Here is a 10,241-nt window from a genome sequence, read left to right as displayed (position 1 = left end):
ATGAAAAAAAAAAAAAACAGAACTCTCAATGTTAAGAAAGAAAAAGAAAATGAAAAAAAACAAGTCAATTATTCTATTCATAGAAGCAAAACACTAGTTAAGAAGAGAAAAAAAAAGTACAGACAAAAGAAAAGTAAAAAAAGGACAAACTGCAGGAAAAAGTTACGTGAAAAAGGCGAGCAACAGAACTTCAATGAAGCGGGCAAATCTTCAGATCTAAAACATAACTCTATGAGATTTTAAAAATTTCTAGATTTCAGTGGGGGCAAATGACTCCATTGCCCCACCGTAAATCTGTCCTTAGATTTAACAGATCAAGCGGATAGTTTAAACCTAATTATAGATCTTATATTAATCTCCGACACACATTGTATTTTACTCCAATGACCATAGAATTATGACCCTAGAATTATTAAAGAGTAGGGAAATCATTTTAGGTTAGTTCATGATGGATCCTAATCATTTGTATAAAAATGATTAAAGTCAGGTTGATTTGCACTTACCCGGTCAAAAATACATTGTGCCAAAATGAAATTCGGGTATTAAGTGGACTAAGATAAAGTTCAAATACCATAAGAGTTGGGGTAATTTACTCAAACATAATCATACTAAACAAAAGATTGTTGACCACAGTAACTAACCATGTTCATGAATTACACAGTAGCTCACAACCGAAAATTGAAAATCAGACAGTAATAGCATTCATAAACTCAGAATCATTTCCCATACTCTCCAAAACCTCAGGAGAACCACAAACTTCAATATCAATACTTCCTTGTTCTACGCCTGGAAATACTGTCATTTTCCCATGAAACTTATTTGCAGGCCCACTTCTCACTGCTTTCGGCTTTCCCCATCCAAAATCATTCTCATAAACATTAAACCTAGGCGAGCTACTTATCATTATGGTTCGGCTATTCCCAATTTCACTCCTTGTCTGCATCTTAGGATCCTTAATCCATGAATCTATGCTTTCTCTTATCTTTTCTTTCGTGTAACCACTAATCATTTTGTTCATTTTCAGAGCTACAAACCCAATTCCTTTCTCTATTACTTCTCTTGCTTTAATTTCTACCATCTCACCATGAATTGCATTTCCGAAGTACCTATCAGGTATTTCCGGCTGCAATCTTCTTCTAAACCCCATTTGTAACAATAATTTTGTTTCTTCATCACGTCCTGATCCTCCATTTCGAATCACACCTCGCCAGATATGCGCCAATACTGATTGCAGAGAGGATATAACCACACCGTTTCCTACTCCGGCCTCTGAATTTGCTTTTTCCTTCAGCACAGCAATTTTTTCCTTGGTGAAATGAAAAACCCTTTCTTTCAACGGGGACGGAATGAATTTGACAGAAGCTTTGTTGATAGTAGAAACAGGTATTCTGATGGGACATTTGTTACGAAACCAATTTTGAAAAACAGGAGGTTTAGAAATCTGATTTACATCATAACCACGGGAGTTTCGGACCATGAGTTAATGAAATTCCAGAAAGTTGTTCCATCAGCAACTGAATGATTCATAGTACAGCCGATGAAGATTCCGTCTGAAAGCTCAGTGATTTGAACTCCAAGGAGAGGATTAGAAACGCCGTCGATGTTGTTGATGTGAGTAAGGGGGAAGAATGACTGGACAATGGAAGGAATAAAGATGGGTTGAAGAATATCAGAAACGGTGAGGTTTTCAGCAACGGCATGAATAAATTGGGCTCCGGTATTGTTGCAGTCAATGAAAAAGGAGATGGTGTTATCTTGGTATTGGATAGTGGAAAATCGGCCCGCGAGTGGGAAGAAGATTTGCAGAGTTTGAGAAAAAGAGGTTTTGAGATGTTGGATTAAGGTTAGAGATGATGAATTTGGTTTAGGGAAGAGAAGACCTTTTTGGATTGAACCAAGTAAAAGAAGATTCAGATCACTTGAAGTTAATTCAATCTTGTTAAAGCTTGGTTCTGCAAGGGGTTTCACTAAGGTTTTGGAGACTATTTGAATTTCTGCCATTTCTTTCTTCTTGTTTCTGTGAGGAATAGAAGTTTATTTTCACATGCATTTATAAATAATGATTCCTAAAGAAAGGTTGTCGGTGTAGAATTATTGTGTAATTTACTGTGTATCTAAAAAAACATGAATTTAATGTGTTATATTTGATGGTGTTAGTGTCAATGCTATAATGATGTTCTTTTAACTCATTTAACTCTATTATTTGTTTGATTTATTAGTTTAGAAGTAGAATGAGTTGGGTTTAGAGTTCATTTGCGATACTTCGTGTTTTATGAGTTAGATTCGTGATTACTAAATTGCAAATCAATAAATACTAAACTTTCATCTAGAACTTCATAAATAGATAAATGAGAAGTCTTTTAATCTGCTGGGAAGTCTTTTTTTTTTTAGTAAAAGAGCATTATATAAATAGGTGAATACGAAGACTTCTATTGAATTGCGAATCCCTCCAATAGAAAAATGTGAAGATTTATATTTAATTACGAATCCATTTTTTAGCAAAAGGTCTCGTTAATAGGTAAATGTGAAACATTTTGATCCATTCTTTAGCAAAAAAAAAAAAAAAAAATTCGCAATATGGATTTTGTGAGCATTCCACTTAGATTTTGATTTGTAATTTTCTATCTATTTCGCAATCGAATAAAAATTCCAAATATTTTTACTTCAAACAAAGATTCATTTGTTGGGTTAAAATAAAGGGATTTATCAATCCAGAGTTATCGTGTAAATCTAACAAAATAAACATATCCCCACATTACATATACTAAAGATATGTACGACACCTTCCAAAGAAAATCCCGAATTGGATAATTCTATATTTCTTTTGAGAAAATCTTTTACAAATTATTCAACTGAATTATTTAATAAATGTCAACATATGTGTTATTGTTGATTTCAAATTGATACATAAAATAAATTTTTGCAAATCATTCATTTAATTAAACATCATTTTTTATTTTAATAAATAACAACTAATTTTTGCAAAAATGATTTTTTTTTCAATTAAGAATATTGTATCATTATACATTAGAATCCTAATAATGTTAGGATTAGAATACCAAAAAATAGACCTGACTAAAACAAATCGGCACCAGTAAGCATGTGAGTCATTATCTTAATAGTTTTTTTAACATAAGTGATAAACACATTGGAACGTCCAGAGAGAAAGAGATCACAAAAACTAATGATAGAACCAAATTTAGAGAGATTTGTGATGCATGAATGAATTTCCTAATCTACTTTCGATCCATCCATTTTGATCACCATGTTATAGAAGTCCTGCTCAGTGATAAATACAAATGTATTTGATGGAGGCCTAATACTTTTGTCAGCCTTCGAGAAAGTAGTCCCCATCTCGGAATCTCGAAAGCTCGGACAAATGCCTCATTATAATTATGCAGAATGCTACCCAACCTAATAGAATTGTTAGGAATACGACAGGTTGCATCAATATTTAGCTTCAAAAAATTTATCATGCGAGCTATCTATCTCTCTTCTCATCGAATTGTGGATACTCCAAACAACGTCATAGCCTTAGCAAATTATTGCAAGAAATTGTTGTGTAGTTTAGTGCAGTGAATGGAAGAGCGTTACTAAAACAAACAAATAATTTTTTGATGTTTGAAAGATCATATGACAATTAATTAACAAGTCAAGTAATAGTAAACCCATATGTTTAGATTTTCTATTCGATATTGATAACTGTCACACCCGATCCTAAACGACATCGGGTACGACGAAGAGACAAAATGACGAACTTCTATCTATCTGAAAGACGAATCTATTTTGTAATAGATAAATTTTTTTTTGAACTATCTAAAGTTTATTTGATTATTTGGCTTGGACTTGATAATTCTATCAAACTTCTTACGTATCCCAAACGTCTTTTAATCTTTAAAATCGAGAATCAAAACCACATAGTTCTACCTACGTTAGTATGCCTATATTTTGACACTTTGATTGACGCATTGATGATTTAATTGTATACTTCACTTTATTGCTATATAAAAAATTTCATAATACGGTTATTGAGCATAAACCAATGTTCAGTATCCCGAATTTATTTAATAATTTATATAAAATAATCTACTTAAAATATATTTTAAAAAATATAATCACGAATATTTTATCGAATTTAACAATATAAAATTCCAAGCTTAAAACTCATTTTATCAAATCAAAATAAACTGGAATCAAATGAATTGTTTATCAAAACAACTCATAATCAAATAAACTGATTATCAATAATCAATTAATATATATATATATATATATATATATATATATATATATATATATATATATGTGGGTGAGATCCAGTGTGATATAACAAAACTACGTAGTTTTGGCAATAAAATTCAATTCAAAAAACACGCGTCAACTTCATTCTCCTGCCTTCCTCACACAAAAAACGCAATCAAAGTTCATTCTTCACCATTACTGATAGATTCTCTTGTCCTCCACATTATCGATCGATTTCTCATCTGTATTCATATAATTCACTCTGAATATGGAATCCGAACACCAAAATATGGAATATTAAGACCATAATCAGTCCAAAATGACAAACAGAACAACATCATCTTCTGGTATTTTGCTTATATCTGCAACTCGAAATTTATCTGATATATATTGAAAATATTGAGATCTGTTCACATTAATAATAGTTGTTCTAAACTTATTCTCTGTCTTGATAATAGATTTCTTACCCTAATTATTCACAAAGGCTGTAGACTGAATTCAACCACATTGTACCAGTTGTTCCATGTAACTATATTATTTGTTCCAACTGAATGTACCATTTGTTCCTACTAAATGTATGGTTTGTTCCGAACGAATTATATCTGCTATATATTGAAAATATTGACATCTGTTTACATTAACAATTTATTCACTGTCTTGATAATAGATTTCTTACACTAATTATTCACAAAAATTGTAGTCTGAATTTTAACAAATTGTACCACTTGTTACATGTAACTATATCATTGAATAATAGCTATGATTAGTTTTAGGATATTTGGTTAAAGATATAAAAATGTGACACAATGGAAGTTTATTGAATAATAGCTGATTTCGGAGTTGACATGTAACTATATCATTTGTTCCAAATGAATGGCCCAATTGTTCGAAATAAATGTATGGTTTGTTCCGAACTAATATACCATTTGTTTTAAGTACATCTTTGTCCTAATCTCGATTCTCTTACCTGTTTTGTAGATTTACTTTCGCCTAGTTACTCTTCTACTACAATTGTACCTTACACACCAGAAGTAATTACAAGACTCAGTCCTAACGGAATAAAATTATGGGTGTCTAATTATTCAAATGAGTTAAAACCTACTCTTGGAATGATATTTGAGAATTATGATAAAGCTCAAGAATTCTACAAATCATATGCATGTGCTGCTGGATTTAATAGTAGGGTATTAACATCAAAAAAAACAAGGTGTTATAAAAAGAACAATTTTTTGTATGCAATAAAGAATGTTACAAATATCACAGAAAAAAAGCGACATCCAGTGATATAAAAACCAGAAAAAGGACACTCAGTCGTGTAAGATGCAGTGCTAAAATGATTATCAAACTTTCTGACAATGGAATCTATGAAGTGACACAGTTCAAAGAAGAACATAATCATATTCTTTACACTTCAGGATGTGTATAATATCAAAAAGATGGCAGGAACATGAACATTCTACTCAAAAAAATGGTAGTTGATAATGCAAAGGTAAACCATCTTCTTCATAATAGTTATGCATTGTAAATACTAAACTGATTAGTTATATAATTTTCCTCATTTCATCTAAAAATAAAAAATCTGATTTGGTTGAATAGATGAATGTTGGTCCTCTGAAAACTTATAGACAAGCAAAGGAACTTTATGGAGGATGAAAATATTGGTGCATCGAAGATAGATTTTAAAAACTTCCAGAGAGACTTGAAAGCCTATATTAAGGATTCAGATGCACAAATGTTCGTAGATAATTTTCAGAAAAAAAAAGGAGTTATGGAGTGCATTATTTTTCGAATTTGAAGTAGATCAAGACGACAGATTCTGTAGAGCTTTATAGGCAGACCCTGTATGTATCAAAAATTATGCTCTTTATGGTGATATGGTCTCATTTGACACCACATATAGCACAAACAAGTACTACATAATAATCTTTGACATAAAATTATTGGTTTCTGCCCTTCATATACTGGTGTTGCAACAGAAAACTTATGTTGTTCCAATACAAATGTCATGTTCTTCAAACAAAAAACTTATTTTTATGCTACTGTCAAGCCCAAAATATACCTAAAATATCATATATAAATACGTTAAATTTACATTAAAATCATGCTAATTATATTCATTTGGAATACTTTTACGTCTTTATTTACTTCTTTGATGCAAGGTACCTAAATATTTGGTAAAATCCAAATAGGAGCGAAAACGGAGCTAAAACAGAGCTAAAATGGAGGAAAAACCTTAAAAACGTACCGAGAATGCATATCAGCCAGAAGAACGCTCGAGGAGGACGAAAAACAGTCGAACGCCAGGGAGGAAAACTCTCTGTCGCGACTGAGATTCTCAAAATCTCAGTCGCGACTTACGGAGGCCAGACCGAGGGAAAACAACGTATTCAAGCTCGCCCCTATACCCCCTGTCGCGAATGAGATTTTCAGAATCTCAGTCGCGACAGCAAGTCTTCCTGCACACAAAACACATGTTTAATTCGTAAAAACGCGTCTGTTCGTTCGGATAAAAGCAACCCTTCACCAGCAGACACGACCCGTCATTTACAACCCTTCACCAACTATAACTAAGTGATCCATTTCAGAAATCAAGGTTGGTTAAGTTGGAAAAGTTAGAGAAATTAGAGAAGAAAGTTGTTATGTTGAGTTTCTGATTCAGAAAAGAATCAGAAAGTTAGATTTCATTTCTGTAAGCAATCGTGTTGTGCACGAATTGTATTTAGATTAGTTATAAACACAGTATTAGTTTAGTTTTCATTCTGATAGTGGACGGGACCAGTCTCTATTCCAAAGATCCAGCGAGAAGAATTGACGGCTGAAGCGCATATGGTTTGACGAGCTTACGAAGTTTGAGAGAAAGATTGACGACCCGGATCTCAAAGTCTTCGTTACAAAGCTATCCAAGTTTCTACTTCTCTGTTAACTTGTGAAAATTCACATTTCAATTAATGATATACTTATTTATTCAATATATTCTTACTGTTGTTATTTTGATATTGTTCTGACAAAATGATTTTCAAAATGATATATTGGTGTTTTTATTAAAACATTCTATTCCATCTTATTCTTATAAGAACTTTGTTGAACACTTAACAAATTTAGTTTTTATGGATGACATGATCGCTGATCGCGGCTTATCAGAAGTAAAACACTAGTTTGATTAAGGTAGGAATCGTCTCTACGCTAGAGGGATTTCTATGGTTCGAAGCCATTTAATTGAGTAAATTATTATATTGTTACATGTCCATAATCTCACAAAGTTAAAGTTGTTTACTTTGCTTTATGAAAATAAGATCTATTTCATTCCGATTACGGAAGTATCTGTTTTGTAATCAAAATTCCAAACGGAATTGTTCTCTAAACTCGATATAATCTTTCTATCTAATCCTAATTTACCAAAACCTATTCCATCAACTAAACGTATTTCTTTTATTAAACCTAAACACGTGATTAAACCGAATTAAATAAAGTTTTAGTTAAAAAGCGTTCCCTGTGGGTTCGATATCTTTTATTACTACAAGCGTATACCGTGCACTTGCGGAAATCGCTCAACAAGTTTTTGGCGCCGTTGCCGGGGAACGCCAAAATTTTTGATAAAATTTTAAATTTTTCGTGTTTTATTTCGAATCTAGGTTTAAACATACTTATTTTAACTTCTATAATTTAATAATTTTCATATACTAATTTATTTATTTATCAAATTCTGTTTTGTAGGTAGTTTCGGTTCGTGCAAGATTTCAGGTTCATGCGCAGTTCTCGAAATTCAGGCATTGCACCAGACCCTATAGACCTAGAAATTGAGAAAACCATTAGGAAGAACAAGAAAAATAAGAAAAACAAAAATAAGACCCCAGTAAAAACACATACCGAGCCAGGAAAAATGGCAGACCCACCAACACTTATGGAATATGCTAGGCCAGGTGTGGCCGGTGTAACCAATAGTATCGTTAGACCCAGAATCACCGCAAATCAATTTGAAATTAAGCCAGCTTTGCTTAATATGTTGCAAAATAATGTAACATTTTACGGGTTACCTAACGAAAATCCTAACACCCATTTAACAAATTTCCTAGAAATTTGTGACACATTTAAAATTCCAGATGTGACTGCAGAAGCAATCAAACTTCGCCTCTTTCCTTTCACTTTGAAGGATAGAGCCAAAGAATGGTTAACTTCTATGCCAGCCGCAACTTTTGCCATTTGGGAACAATTAGCCCAAGCGTTTTTATCTAAATATTTTCCTTTAGCAAAAACCGCAAGAGTCATAAAGGAGTTAACATCTTTTTCTCAAAATGATAATGAGACCCTTTATGAAACTTGGGAACGTTTTAAAGAACTTCAACGTTTATGCCCACACCACCAATTACCCACTGAACTTTTAATGCAAACATTTTACAATGGACTGAATCCTACAACTAGGGGTTCATTAGATGCTATGTCGGGAGGGCTATTTATGAAGAAAACATCAGCCCAAGCGAGAGAACTTTTTGAGGAAATGGCAATCAACAGCAGTATGTGGCCCGCGGAACGTGGACATATGCCGGTGGCAAAACCATCATCCTCAACCTCATCGTCAGTTAAAGGTATAGTTTAACTTGATCCAGTCGCGATGCTACAAGCCTAATTTTCTGCTTTATCGCATAAAATTGACCAGTTTATGGCACCACACGATACCAATGGTAATCCAATCCAAACGGATGTGGATTACGAAAATATGAGTAAGATTGAACAGGTAAATTTTGTCCAAGGGCAAAACCAAACTAATAATCCTTATTCTAATACTTATAATTCTGGATGGAGGAATCATCCTAACTTTAATTGGAAAGATAACAGTAACAATTATATTAGTGCTAATCAAAATCGTACCACTAATTATCAAAATCAGTCAAGAGATACGATTAGCACTTTATCTTCTAAAATCGACAAGTTTATAGATGCTATCAGTGGAAAAATAAGTAATCACGACGATGGTTTTAAACGGATCGAAAATAAATTCGATCAGCTTATTAAAAACCACTCATCTAGCATCCATAATTTGGAGGTTCAAATTGGTCAACTTGCTAAATCAATTCCATCCCGAAAAGAGGGAAGTCTTCCCAGCCATACGGAAGAAAATCCGAAAGAGCAGGTGAAGGCTATTACTCTTCGTTCAGGAAAAAATTATCAAGGGCCTGAAATGCCCAAAGATGCAACATTACAAGGAACTGATTTACCGAAGTCCAAAGAAGATATCTTAAACACAAATATTTCACCATTTGACACAGGTACTAAAACTTTTGTACCCAAACCACCTTTTCCGCACAAAGTCCGAAATAAGGACTATGATAAACAACTTCTAATGTTTTTGGATAAACTTAAAAATTTGCATATCAATTTGACGTTTATGGATGCAATAACACAAATTCCTAACTATGGTAAGTTTTTAAAGGATTTGATTTCAAAGAAAATCAGTTGGGAAGGAATTTCATCCATTTCGTTAACAGAAGACTGTAGTTCAATAGTATCAAGTAATTTGCCCACTAAACTCAAAGATCCCGGATGTTTTACTATTCCGTGTAAGTTGGGAGATATTGAATTCCCAAGTTGTCTTTGTGATTTAGGAGCAAGTATAAACTTAAAGTCATTGTCTATTTTTAACAAGTTAGGTTTAGAAGAAGATATCAAACGTACCAATATGGTTTTGCAATTAGCGGATCAAACCACTAAAAGGCCGTATGGTATAATTGAAGATGTTTTAGTCAAAGTCGATAAATTTATTTTTCCTACCGATTTTGTTATCTTAGACTTTGCATATGATGTAAATTGCCCTTTAATTTTTGGCAGACCGTTTATGAACACGGGACGCGCTCTAGTAGATGTGTCGGAAGGGAAGGTAGTTTTAAGGATAGGAGAAGATAAGGTCGAGTTTAACATGAACAAAGCGATGAAATACCCTATGGAGGAATTCGCTTGTATGAAACTTGATTTAGTCGAGGAATGTGTGAATGATGTAATTCAAA

At 32.9% G+C, this 10,241-nt stretch overlaps 1 non-coding gene and 1 pseudogene across 1 annotated transcript; both read right to left on the bottom strand.

Moving 5' to 3' along the window:
* Nucleotides 1–547: 547 nt before the first annotated feature.
* On the bottom strand, nucleotides 548–2,016 carry LOC136228801 (uncharacterized acetyltransferase At3g50280-like; annotated as a pseudogene).
* A 6,484-nt stretch (nucleotides 2,017–8,500) lies between these two features.
* On the bottom strand, nucleotides 8,501–8,607 carry LOC136231470 (small nucleolar RNA R71). The gene has a single exon (XR_010689850.1). It is a non-coding gene; the product is annotated as a small nucleolar RNA R71 (small nucleolar RNA).
* Nucleotides 8,608–10,241: the final 1,634 nt, after the last annotated feature.

Source organism: Euphorbia lathyris, chromosome 5 (assembly GCF_963576675.1).
Source record: "Euphorbia lathyris chromosome 5, ddEupLath1.1, whole genome shotgun sequence".
Classification (NCBI taxonomy): domain Eukaryota; kingdom Viridiplantae; phylum Streptophyta; class Magnoliopsida; order Malpighiales; family Euphorbiaceae; genus Euphorbia; species Euphorbia lathyris.
The sequence above is the reverse complement of the archived record's forward strand: the minus strand, read 5'-3'. Positions and strand labels throughout refer to the sequence as shown.